Below are 13,362 nucleotides of genomic sequence, written 5' to 3'. Positions count from 1 at the left end.
TGCTCTGTAAACCAGGTTGGCCTCATACTCAGAGATCTCCTGCCTTTGCTAGGACTAAAGGCATTTGCTATCATTGCCTAGTAAGGAAAGACTGCTTAATGTAGAAAACCTCTTAATAAGAAAGAGTTGACATCCTATAGGTAAGCAGGCATAATTTACTTTTCTCTTCCAACTATGTTCTTTTCCTTATTTGTATACTTATTTATTCAAGGAATATTCAGTGAATCATTACTGAGCAATCTTTGGAAATGGAGCTTTTTACATGAGGCTACAATGGAAAAGAACTTAAAATACTAAAATATCTTCATAGCTGAGTTAGGAAAGAAACAGCAAGCTATTGCCAGGTAAATCACTGACTTTGAGAGTAGCCCTCAACAAAGCAGATCCCTAGGGTTTATGAGTTAAATCAGGGTTCAGCAAACCATGGCCCTAAAATCAAATATGAAGAAAAGTATACCCTAACACCTATTTGTTTAGCTATTGTTTATGGTTTCTTTGTACTATGATGATAAAGTTGAGTACTTGGCTAACAAAGCCTGAAAATACTGTGGAAGGTGTCAAAGGTTTGCCATCTTCAGCTTACTTTTGGAAGGTTGACTCTAAATTATTACTCCTACTATTTCACCTTTAGCATAGTGTGATTGAGGCCTTAAATTCATAGTCACATCTGCATTGGATACTTGAGAAGAGTGTGTCATCTTTTCCTAGATCCCCATAAACCCTCTTGGTCTTTCTTCTGCTTGATTCCCATTCCAGAAAGGAAAGTAGAATGGGTTATAAGCCAAAAAGAAGCTGGATTATGATTTGCCCTCGCCCAAAAGGTATAAGTAGATTAAGTTTAGCATAGTAGTTGTTTATAACAAAACATCTCTTATAAGAAAAAAATCCCACTTATAACAGTGTGGAGTTAAATGGGTACCCTATTCAAAAAGTTAATGCTTTTGTAAGTTTTGCCATTTCTGATCTTGCTTAAAGTGATTTGCATAATAATGGCATAAATGAACTTAACCTCCTAGGATTAAAGAGTAATTTCTGTTATGGATAGTTATTACTGGTTGTGGTGACTCTTGCCTGTATCCTAGCACTTAGGAAGGAAAGTGAAGATAAGGCTCAGGAGTTCAGATTTATCCTTGGCTACAAAAAGTTTGAGGATAGCCAAGGCTATGTGAGACTGTCTCAAAAAAAAAACATAACAAAAGATGTTTTGATTCTTATCAGATGTACTGTTTTTCTAGATTAGATACCTGTTTTTTTCCCTTTATTTTAATCTTCTTAGGTAAATTCACTCTGTCCTTATTTAGACCAGAAAAAAAAAAAAAAAAAAAAAAAAAAAAAACACCTCTAATCTTTTTCTTTTGGATGTGTTAAATCATAGATAGTAAAATGTCAAGATTTCAAATTTTTCTTAGGCCCATACTTATATAACTGCTATTGTGTAATTTGTTAAAATACATGTTGGACTATTACATATTTACTTAGGGAAGATTCATTCTTAGTGTTATACAAGGTGTGGAGACATGTGAAATGCTAAATGTTTTCATAGAAATCCCTGTAAGAGGAGAATGTGATTCTTCCCCATTTGGAAATACGTGGGCTTCAGAGTTTCATTTGGGTGGTTTACTAGACTATGCTAATGCAGTACAATGAGTTTGATTTGTTGTTATGAGTCCTAGTGTAGATAAAGATAGGATGAGTTACTGTCTCCACATAAGACATGTCTTTGGTTCTTTTGGTTTGGTTTAGTTTTGCTATTTTTTGTTGTTGTTTTTTTACTTTTGTTTTTTATTTATTTGTTTTCTGATAGGGTCTCACTGTGTAACTCTGTCTAGTCTAGAACTCCCTATGTAGGTCATACTGGCCTGGAACTCACAAGAGATCTCTTTGCCTCTGCCTCTCAAGTGCTGGGACTAAAGGCATTTGTTACCCCACTGACCACTGTTTTGTTCTTAAAGTTGCCTTCTAATAAGATATTACTGTGTTTTATGTGATATCGCCTCTGAAAAATTGATGATCCTCATTGTAAAGTTTCAGAATATTCATCTAAGTTAAGTCTGTTTGAATCAGAGCACATTACACTTAGTCATAATGGGTTTTTGGTTGATCTGGGACCTGTTACTTGAGAGAGAACTTGGCTGCACATAACTGAATCATTTCAGCTGTGCACTGTTTGAGGTTTTGCTAATAGATGTCATTTAGGGATTGATTGAAAGCATTGGAGTTTGCCAAGCATTGTGATTAATTCTCAGTGTTTTTGCTTCTCTGCTTTCTAGTGTTTTTCCTGGTCTTCAGAGCAGGATTTTTAAATGGTGCTTTTTCCCAGGCTGGTGTTTTACTTAAGATAGTAAGTAGGCTTTCTTCCTCAGGACAGGCCAGAGTTGAAAAGTGTGCATATGTTAGAATACCTGAGCTTGTTACATTACAAAGAATTATTGCTAAGGACAGTTTAATTTAAAAAATTAAAATTATTTTAAGTGACCTAAAACCTTTAGAGGTGTCTGTACAGATCAACCATTTCAGTTGTGTTAGACCGTCTTTTCTCAGATGATACACTGCAATACTAGAAAGACACACAATTACCTGAAATCTACATTATCTTTACAGAGGATATAAAAATTTTTTTTTATAGCCGGGCGGTGGTGGCGCACGCCTTTAATCCCAGCACTTGGAAGGCAGAGGCAGGCGGATCTCTGTGAGTTCGAGACCAGCCTGGTCTACAAGAGCTAGTTCCAGGACAGGATCCAAAACCACGGAGAAACCCTGTCTCGAAAAAGCAAAAAAATCTAATCTCACATCCTTCCCCTTCTATATCAGAAATACTTCTTAACACAGTTACAAGATCTCCAGTAGCTCAAATACAGCAAAGCTAACTTGGGAAGGCAGAGCATAGTGTGTGTAGCAGGGTGCTTTTCTAATGCTTGTTATCTGTGTTTACTCAGTAGTTCCTGTGGAGGAACTTTAGGTGCATAAGGTAATCTATATTGAGCGTCCCATGTGACCAACACCATAATTTAATACCATGAATTTTAGGATATGAATTATTCCATAATGCCAGAAGTTAAAGTATCTCCTAGAAACATATGCAACTACTTATCTTCACTGGTAGGTAATATATAGGAAACTATGTCCATTAAAAAATGTTAAATACTTTTGGTACCTGACAATGTGACAATGTGGTTGGAATTTGTAAAACAAAACCAGCTTTAGTTAGTTGTGGCTTCCCATTCTTTTGGGATTTGGGGGGGTTTTTTTGTTTCTTTTCTTTTCTTTTTTTTTTTTTTTTTTTGAGAGACAGGGTCTCTCTAGGTAGCTCTGAATGTCCTAGAACTTACTACATATGCCAGGCTATCCTTGAATTCATAGAGATCTGCTGCCTCTGCATCCTGAGTATTAGTATTAAAGGTGTGCTCCACCATGCCCAGCATGGCTTCCCATTCCTGAGAGTCTCAAACCTACTTGTTGGGAGTCTGAGACATGATTTTTCAGAGAGCTTGCACTTTTTACTATAGAGAGAGTTCTAAAGAAGGACTTACCTATACTGTGTGCTCTACTAGCATGACTGCAGTTACATCAAATATTCCTGAGGTGATAAGACTACAAGAAAAACAGCCAACTTTTTTGGGTGTTTATGTGCCAGACACGGTTTCTTAATTTATCTAATCCTCGCATCAGTCTGTTGGGATTATTGTTACCTTCATCTCAGAGAGAAGGACACACTTCGTCTCTTCATAGATAGTCTCACACCAGATTTCTCTGCATAGCCTCTAGTGCCTTCAGTGAGTGTAATTATGGCACGTTTTGTAGATGAGAAAGCTGATGAGCCTAAGGGTATATAACTTTACAGCTCTTATTTACCAATCCAATTCCAAAGTCCTGACTACCTCCAGTTGTCACATTTACTTTCTGTACAGTATCCAGTAATATTTCTACTTTTAGTGAACTTGCAATCAAGGGCAGAGGCTGGAGAGATGGTTAAAGCACTGACTATTCTTCACGAGGACCTAGATTTGCTTTCCTACACCTACATTACAGCTCACACTTGTTATTATAATCCCAGAGGATTCAGAGCTCTCTTCTGACCTCTTCAGATACAGACATGCACATTGTACAAAGACATAAATGCAGGCAAAACAACCATAGACATAAGTAAAATTTAGTATAACCCAAGAGTAAGTTATTAGCAGATTTCTTCAAAGAGTCTTGTAGTTGGTCTCTATGCAGACTTGAGTAGGAATCTTGCCCACTTACTCAAATGTAGTGATGAGAGCGGCGGGGCTGCGTCCCCGGCACCCGGCCGCCCGCATGGCTAGCTTATGCCTGAAATAATTACACGGAAACTGTATTCTTTTAAACATTGCCTGGCCCGTTATCTGTAGCCTCTTATTGGCTAGCTCTTACATATTAATCTAACCCATTTCTAATAATCTGTGTAGCCCACGAGCTGGCTTACCAGAGAAGATCTTAACCTGCGTCTGTCTGGAGTGGGAAAATCATGGCAACTCCTGACTGGGCTTCTTTCTCCCAGCATCCTGTTCTGTTTTCTCTGCCTACCTAAGGGTTGGCCTATCAAATGGGCCTAGGCAGTTTCTTTATTAGTAAGAAATCACTCCCACATCACTCAAAAGAGTTGCCCATTGGAATGTCTAATTGTGAGTAAGTTGGGTGAGTTACTATTTTAAAATGAATCTTTTTTTCTGGCTATCTATTGATGCATAACAAAGTACCCTAAAGTTTAAAGTGGCTTAACAACCATTTTATAAATCTTGACTTTGTAAAAAGTTAGAGGTTAAAGAAGAAGGGGCAGGTGGTTGAACTGGTCTGGAAGGTCCATGATTATGTCATGCATGCCTAATGTGAGGAGACCTGAAAAGCTGGCTTTAGCCTTTCCATTGAGTTTCAAGGAGTTTGGGTCTTTCAAAATAGGGTTTCTATAGCTCTGGCTGTCCTAGAAACTAGCTCTGTAGACCAGGCTGGGCTCTAACTCAGAGATCTACTGTCTCAGCCTCCCAAGTATTGGGATTTAAGGCATGCATCACCACTGCCTGGCACATAGTTGGGGTTCTTAATATGGCAGCTCTTAATAGACTGCTAAAAGCTGGGTAAAAGATCTGATCTTCTTAAAGGCCAGACCTACAATCATCATGGGGTCACTGTCATACTTTAGTCAGTGGTGAGCCCAGATCTTAGAAGAGAGGAAATACCCTAACACATATGAAAAATATGAAGAGATTCGAGGCCATGTTGAATTGTGTACAGGAAATATTAGATTTTGAATTTTCTTTTTTAAACCTTTGAGGGTCAGTTACTAGTGCCCTTGAAGCCATTTATTAGATCTGTTGTGGCATAGTAAAAGATACAGAAGGAGAATGAGACAAATATTTGAGGCTCATTTTATTGGCCTTACCTCAGATTCTACATATTTTAAAGCAGTCCTTCCTTTTCCACTCTATACTGTGTCCCAGGCTGTGAGCTTTTTGCTAAAGCTGTGAAACCATGATAGTTAGACAGGCTGAGCCAAAAATACTCCCAAGGAAGTAAAAAGCTTGCTGCTTGAAATGTTGGGGTTTTGTTTGTTTGTTTTGAGACAGCTGTATTTTAAGTTTAAGTGGAAAATTCCCGTGATGTGGCTACTAAGTTTTCAGGAATTTCTCTTGTGTGGCTATATATCATATTGTTGAAATCATAAAAGGTTCTTGTACTGAGGTCCTACACGTCAGACAAACGCACACTTTAACCACTGAGCGACACCTGCAGCTTATGATCATTTTACTCTCTTTATTGCATCTCTATCTCTACCACTTCTCATATAATTTTGTGCTTAAAGATGAATTGGTTGATCCCATTCTTACTGCTTTTCTTACAGGAAAATCAATTGTCAATTTTGTGTGTTTGTAGTCTCTTAGCAGCTGTTACCAGCCTCTCTCTCATTGAAGTTTTTTGAGGCTGGAGTTGTCAGATTCATAATGCTTTATTTAAGCCCCTGGTGACTTAAAATAATCAGACTGAAAAACTTACACTAGTTCTGGATTGAGGCGAAGATGGTAGAGAATGAGCTGTGCTCTAGTTATCCCAAGTCAGTACCCTTCCAAGAGAGTAGATTCCAAGTTGTCATGCAATATAATGGTATCTGTTGCTAAGTGAGGCCTAGGGAAATGGAAGGGTTCTAAGGAGCCAGGGACTTGTATTGTAGTTAGATATCCAAAGGTAGAGTAAGTAGATTTTGTCATGTAAACATTAGGGGAAGGTTTTTTTTTTTTTTTGGGGGGGGGTGTTTTCGAGACAGGGTTTCTCTGTGATTTTGGAGCCTGTCCTGGAACTAGCTCTTATAGACCAGGCTGGCCTCGAACTCCCGGAGATCTGCCTGCCTCTGCCTCCCGAGTACTAGGATTAAAGGCGTGCGCCACCACCGCCTGGCTGGGGGAAGTTGTTAGTGAATAAAAAGGACAGAGCTTCCAAAAGAAGAGAAAGAATAGAACTTAATTTAAAACTGTTTTTTCTTGATTCTCATTTCCACCATTATATAATTTATCTCTCCCCACCCTTTTTTTCTCGAGACAGGGCTTCTCTGTGTAGACCAAGCTGACCTTAAACTCACAGAGACCTGACTGTCTGCCTCCCTAGTGCTAGGATTAAAGGCGTACACTGCCACTGCCCAACAAAGTCTGCCCTTCTTGACAGAGACACTTTGAGACTGCAGTCTCAGGAAATGAGCTTTACTGCGCTAACCTATGCTGTGACTCAGGCGTTGTTTTCTGGCTCATTGGAAGCTTCTCTGGAACCTCTGTGGTCTCAAGTTTGCAGTCATTGGATGGTTGCATAGGAAAAGAGCAGGATGAGAAAAGGGAATCCTGCTGTTGACAGTCTTTGGTTTCAGCATCATGGTCACAGCAGTCTGAGAGAATGGTCTGTTCCCAGAGTCATAGAAACCCAACTGTAGTGGTTAAAAACCACTCAGAAACAAAAATGCTATGCAGGGAAGAAAGCTTAAATGTGTTTTCTCTGGAAGCCGAATTACTAAAGTGGTCACTAAAAGTGTGCTGAAAGTCACCTCTGACATGCTATCAGATGGCGACATACCTAGAATTTATATGGAGTTTCTAGTGTTTTTACAAAATTAACTTTAAATCCAGTAATGAGTTTTGTTGTTGTTTTTAATGAGCCTGTTTTCTTTTTGGAAAAAAAATGGCTCAGTAAAAATATCAGTAAAGAATTGAGTTGTATATGCATGTGTATTAGACACAGCATGGTACACTGAAGATAGTTCATGCAATAACTTCTATGGGAAGTCTAGCTATTTTCTCAATGTCTTCACAGATGTATGTTTATAAATATATTTACTCACCCACCTAGATCTTGGTAGCATAGAAACATTTCATTTGTTGTGTTGTACTAGAAGTTAAATTCGTGGCATAGTAGGCTATGAGAGCTTTAGTTAACTTTGTATTTGGGCTTAAAAAACGTTTCTTGCACTTTCTGTTTATAAAGATGTTATAACACATCTAGTAGTTAGTGCAGCTGCTTTTTTGGAGCCAGCAGATGTAGGTATTAAAATGATATATATGCTTAAAGCCCTCAAAAAAGAAAATATACATATAGCTACCTGAAAAGGGTTAGGGAACAATACAAAATACAACCTGAAAGTAGCTATGGGATAAACTTACTGTTGCTGTGAATTGCAATATGTTGCTGAGTTGTCAGGTATGTGTGTGAATTACATGTATGTAAGGAAAAGATGTTTAATGAAGGCAGATAAGTCAATATAAAATATCCTACCTCCCACTAATATGAAAATTAGCATATTCAAGATTGCCCGGTAGCCCATGGACATGAGCCTAATTCCTCAGCTCCTCTACCCCCATCCTTTTCTATCTACATTTCAGCTCCTCTACCTCGGGCATTTGCCTGAAAAAAATCGGGTTAGCTTTCTGTAGCAAGCAGGGGAAAGCTAGACTCAAAGAACAGAGGTTATCATGTAGATGTTAATGTTTGATTCGTGTTGCCCAAGCCACGCACCTGTCAAGTAGAAGTGTCTAGTAGAGGTAGAGAAGAGGCTTTCCTGGTTTTGCTGTCTGTGTGTGCCGTACATGTGCAGTTTTCCTGTGTTACCCAGAGTGGCCTCAAGCTCTCCATCCTCTTGACTCACCCTCCATTTTTGCTGTTTGTTTGTGATGTTCCCAAGGAAGAACCCTAGGCCTTGCTTTGCAGCTCAGGCTGGCCTTGAACTCTTATTGTTCCTGCCTTGGCCTCTTGAGTGCTGCCACTACCAGCATGTGGCACCACACCCACTTTTTGTGTTTGGTCCTTAAGATGCCTCCAACTCCTTTGAATGATTGAAACATGACTGTTCTTTCATCACCATTTGCAGTTCATTTTGTAGGGACTAGAATATTAACTACATTTTTTTTCTTTTTCTTTTTTTTCTTAACTACATTTTCCTGATAACAAGCCTGCTACCAATATCTTACATGGGTATACATAAAAAGGATTTTTGGAAGATCTGTTTTGCTTCTGATTACTCTAAAGAGAGATGCGCTTTTTAAAATACCAATTACTGCTATAATAGTCAAGATTTGGATTTTGTACATGGCAGGAAAGTTCATTTCACCGGTAAAATGCCACCTAATCAGAACTGGTTTCTCCTTGAGGTAGTAGTTCCTGGAGCCAAGTCGGCTTACCTACCTTTTAAACACTTGTTTGCTGAGGACTAACTGCTGGCTCTAACAGCTACCCTAGAATGCTTACTACCTTTTCATTCTCATGCTCTGTCATGATTAGAAATGAAAATTAGTCAATTATCCATTTTCAGATCTTTAGGGTTGCCACTTTTTTCTGGCTATTGTTTTCTTTTCTTGTGACATGAGGTAAGGGTAGGTAGGGAACACAGACAATGTGAAATTCCCAATAGGGAGAGAAGCATTCCTTTTAAGTGACTGTGAACAGTTTGTGAGTAAATCCAGTATGAGTTCTCCAGGGAGAAAGGTAGGTAAAACAAACATGTGGAGTCTGTTCACAACTCTTTCATTGCTAAACCATAGAGTAGCTCTCAGTCTTAGCCATGCTAGTATTTCAGACTCAGGAATTAAGTTGTGCTTAGGAAAGTTTCTTCCTCCGGCATATTGTTTTTGCATAGTCTTGTCCTAGGCCTGCCCCCTGATGTCTTGCTATAAACTATACTTTAAATCACATGCTCAATTCTTACTTGATAATATTTTGTCAGTGTTGCTGCCTTTTTGGTCAAACTGATTTATTTGGAAAGAAAAAAGTAAAGATGTGCCCAGGTAATTTTCTAAGTTACGTTAAATTCACGAATCTAGAAGGAAACAGATTTTTACTCTCTTCTCTGGCTTGGACGAATATTGACTTTTGTCCATTTAAAATCACCTGAAATCCCTTCCAGACATTCACTTTTGACTGGTCTGTTTTGCAGCCCAGGTTTCAAAAGTTCTCTAGGGATGGAGTGGGCGTGCAGTGTGGCTTTGTTGGAGAGCGCCAACTTAGCATGCACAAGACCCTGGATTTATTTCCCTGGACAACAACAATAGAAACCTACCTGAATGGTTCTGATGTACAGCCAGGGTTGGAAGTGACTTTGTGGGTGTCATTCCTAGTCTTGGGCTGGATAACCTCAAGTAGCAGTGTCTCCTTCACTCCAGAAGTGAAACAGAAGTGGGTTTGTTCGTTTATTGTTGTTTGAAAAGAGAAAGAATGAAAGGGATGCCAGGAGAAAAATGCCTGGAGCTATTTTTCTTGACCCAGGTACCTTTGCTGCTATCTCTCTTAAAGCTGGCAGTGGGCCAGAGCTCAGACTCCTCTGTTTCTTCTCAGAATATGTCTGGAGGGAAATGTTACAATCGATGTAGTATCCTCTGCCAAATACTAAGCGTGCGTCAGTAAATGAAAGCAGTTTTCAAGGCCTGTTCTCTAGAGTCCTTTCCTCAGCCTATGTGACTTGAGTGACATAGAGCAGCACTGCAGTGGACTGTACAAACACAAGTCCAAGTCCAAGCTGCCCACGGCTACTTTCCTTTGTAAGTCAAACAAGCTGTGCTGCTACTTAATGGAGAAAAAAATAATCCTGTCTTGGGCAATCATAACCCTTTGGATTATTTGTCTCTTAGCCTAGTAGAATTTCTTTGTCAAGGAACTCTTGCTTTTCCTTTGCTGTTTCTTTCTGAATGAAATGAACTAGCCAAGGCTTAATTATTTCTGACTAGTATGTGGCATTTTAACACTTTGTTCTAGAATGTTAAAAGACCTAACCAGTTATTCCAGAGTGAGATTCCATAGCTTCCAACCAAACCCTAAGTAGAAGAGATGTGTAATGGCCATGACACTTTATTGCCTGCCTGTGGCAACCTTACATGTGGTGATAGGGAGGGAAGAGTTGTTCCAGCAGCCATAGAAAATGGAAACCACTTTTCAAAGTAGCTACTAAGAAGCAGCTTCTGTCTGCTGAAAGAAATGTATGCTTCGAGAGCAAGTTCAGTAGAGCAAACTCAGCAAATCCTGGACACAGAAAATCCTGCTCATGCATTGCCCATTAGTAATTGATAATTTGGACTTCAGAAATAGGTGGTGGAAGAAAAGGAGGGTCAGGGAAAAGCTGGTGAGAGTGGAGGACTAATAGCATCAGACTATGAACATTTGTTCTGAGTAGCATTAAGGCATTGGTGTTGACTGGCTGTAAATCCTGCTGCATTAGAGACCCAGCTGCCTCCCTAGCCTCAGGAAGCTCTGAACTCCTGCTGGTAGGGAGTGGGCTAGGAAAGCAGGGACTGTTGAAAACCCCTAGAGCTTTCATGTTGGAGAACTTTGTGGAGTACTGGGAGAGTTGTTGAACTTTATGTAGATTGTACAGCACTGGACTTTTAAGATGTTGAAGAGACAGAAGAGGAAAGTGGGGAAGTGGCAGTAAATGGTAAATATGTTAGCTTTTGAGACTTGGAGCAAGGGGTAAGAGAAATTTCTAGCACTACTGTAAAGTCAGATCATCTTCTGCTCTAATGTGTTGGCTTGCTCATTCATTCATTCATTCATTCATTCACTCCGCCTTGCCCTCTTGCTTTCTTGCCCCTGCCTGTCTTTCTTTTAGTACTAGGTATTAATGGGTATTAAACCCAAGAATCCGGAGCATGCTGGGCAAGCATTCTACCACTGAACTATATAGTTGCAGATCCAAATCCCTTTTGAAATAGCTAAGCAACTGCTGGTCTGATCACAGTGTGACCTTGCTCCATCTCCTGGCCCTCAGTAAAAGCAAAAGTCATTGCTGAACTCTAGGCCAAGGGGGTGTGCTCTCGGCGTCCATTCTCACCGCAGTCTCTTCACAGCTTCAGCCTGTGGCATTGTTTTCTGTTCTGGTGGATTTTTACTCAGGGCCCGGTGGCTTCCGTTCCCCTTACAACATCTTAAGAGCAGCATGTAGCCTACCTAAGTGAGGGAAAAGCAGTTGCGGGCACGTAGATCTCCTGGCTTCTGTCTTAGGATGGGGCCCACTCAGGTGCTGCCTCTGAAAGGCTGAGGGTTGGAAGAGGAAAGTCAGTGCAGCAGAAAGCTGGTTTCCTTCAGATGGGCCTGTTCTGAAGGAGCTCCAACTACTCTATGGTGCTTACTTAATGGGTGACAGCTGCCTCCCAGCTACCTGTCCCTGGCACTGTGCCTTCCCACTGGTCACTGTGAAAAGTAGGTCACACTGGACTCAGAGGCCAGAATCCAGGACAAGATCCCTCTTCCTGAGCCGTTACTTCTTCATGCAGCTTATAATGTAGCATTAACTTCTTTTGAGAACTCTGGGGGTTTTCTTCCCAAGAAACAGTAAAACATTTACAAGAAAACAGAAAAGTAGATTTGGGCTATAGGTGTCACCTTAAGAAATCACAGAAAGATTTCACTTCAGCTGCTACTGAGTGACAGCAAGAACAACTGCGGTCTCTTCCTGTTTCTGAAGCTGACACAGTAGCGGTTCTAGCGGCAGACTCACCTAGACAGTTTCCGCGGCTGCTCGTCAAGGATACTGAATGCATGCTGAAACAGACAATCACTTTCTAAGACATTAGTCCTGGACGGGAATGGGGTATGTTTTTAACTATAAGAACTTACCAGTCAGTTTTCTTCCTATGAAGAGTCTTAACGTTTGAGATTTGTCTTTCATCTACAACAATTCCTCCGTTCATAGTAAAGATGCCTCAGAAAAGGGTGCCCGGGAAGCGCTCCCACACCTCTGAGAACGCCAGGCAGGCTGTGTGCATCTTGTCTCCTAAGACTTTGTGTTTTGTTGTTGTTGTGACCTTGGTTATAAGGATCTATATAGGAGTAGGGTTTCTCTCCCCAGCCTCCTTTAACCATCACTTCAGTGTAAGCCCTTCCACCCCTTTACTGAGAAATATATATATATATATTAAAAAAAAAAAACACAAAAGGTATGCACTTTAATTCCTAAGGAGTGTGGCTGTTCCTGGCCCTTAAGCCAGAACTCAGGAGGAGAGCTGAAGAAGGAAACTCTTTGCCAGACCCTGTAAGATTTAACCAAATGTCTTTGCCTCTGCCCCCTAGTGCTGGGGATTGAGCCAGGGCCTTACTCGTGCTAGGCAACTGCTGCCCCAGTCACAGTATCTTAAAGTGAACACAAAGTACCATGTTTGCGAACTGCCACCGAGCGCTCCTGCCAAAGGGGGAAGGAACCACTAAATAAAAGAGTCCAAAATACTTACCCTGATTTTGGAATTTTTCCTGAGGGAAATTTTATTTTTATTGAATTATTTTTTTAGCTACCAAAGTATAAAAAGAAAAGTCTGTGTTATTTTGTGGTAAGCTTTCTTTTCTTCTTTTTTTGATTAAAAATCAAATGAAAATACAATAGCACTAAAATATTATTCAGAATTACGTCATGTCTAAGTACCGGGTTCATTTCCCCTTAATTTAGCAGGTGTCCTCTGGTTCTCCTCCTGTAGATTCTGTCTTTCCCCTGGTGACAAGCCAATAGTTCTTGGAGGGCTAGCATGTCTCCTAGAGCCCTGTTGTGTCTGGGAGGGGGAGGGCAGGAGGGCCAGGGGAGGGAAATTAAAGAAGAGTTAAGATGTGGGTTTATGTAAGCATATTTAAAGCAGTTAGCAAAAGCTTTCTCATTGGACAGCTTTAAGAACAATGTGAATGAAACCTTAGCAACTTGGCTAGTAATCTGAAAAGTCTATTAATGTATACTTGAAATTCTGTTTGTATAAAAAATGCATTTCCTCTTTATTTTGACACTGTATAAGAACATTATGCATGTGAGTGGTTTGAGAAATAAAAGGTTTAATACTCAAATTTGAATCTCTGTCTTTTCTGTATATAGAGATTAATTTGTTTATACTCTTGGAATTTTGT

Source organism: Alexandromys fortis, unplaced genomic scaffold (assembly GCF_014885135.2).
Source record: "Alexandromys fortis isolate MF-2015 unplaced genomic scaffold, M_Fortis_MF-2015_v1.1 scaffold_346, whole genome shotgun sequence".
NCBI classification, from domain to species: Eukaryota; Metazoa; Chordata; class Mammalia; order Rodentia; family Cricetidae; genus Alexandromys; species Alexandromys fortis.
This window is presented reverse-complemented; position numbering follows the sequence as displayed.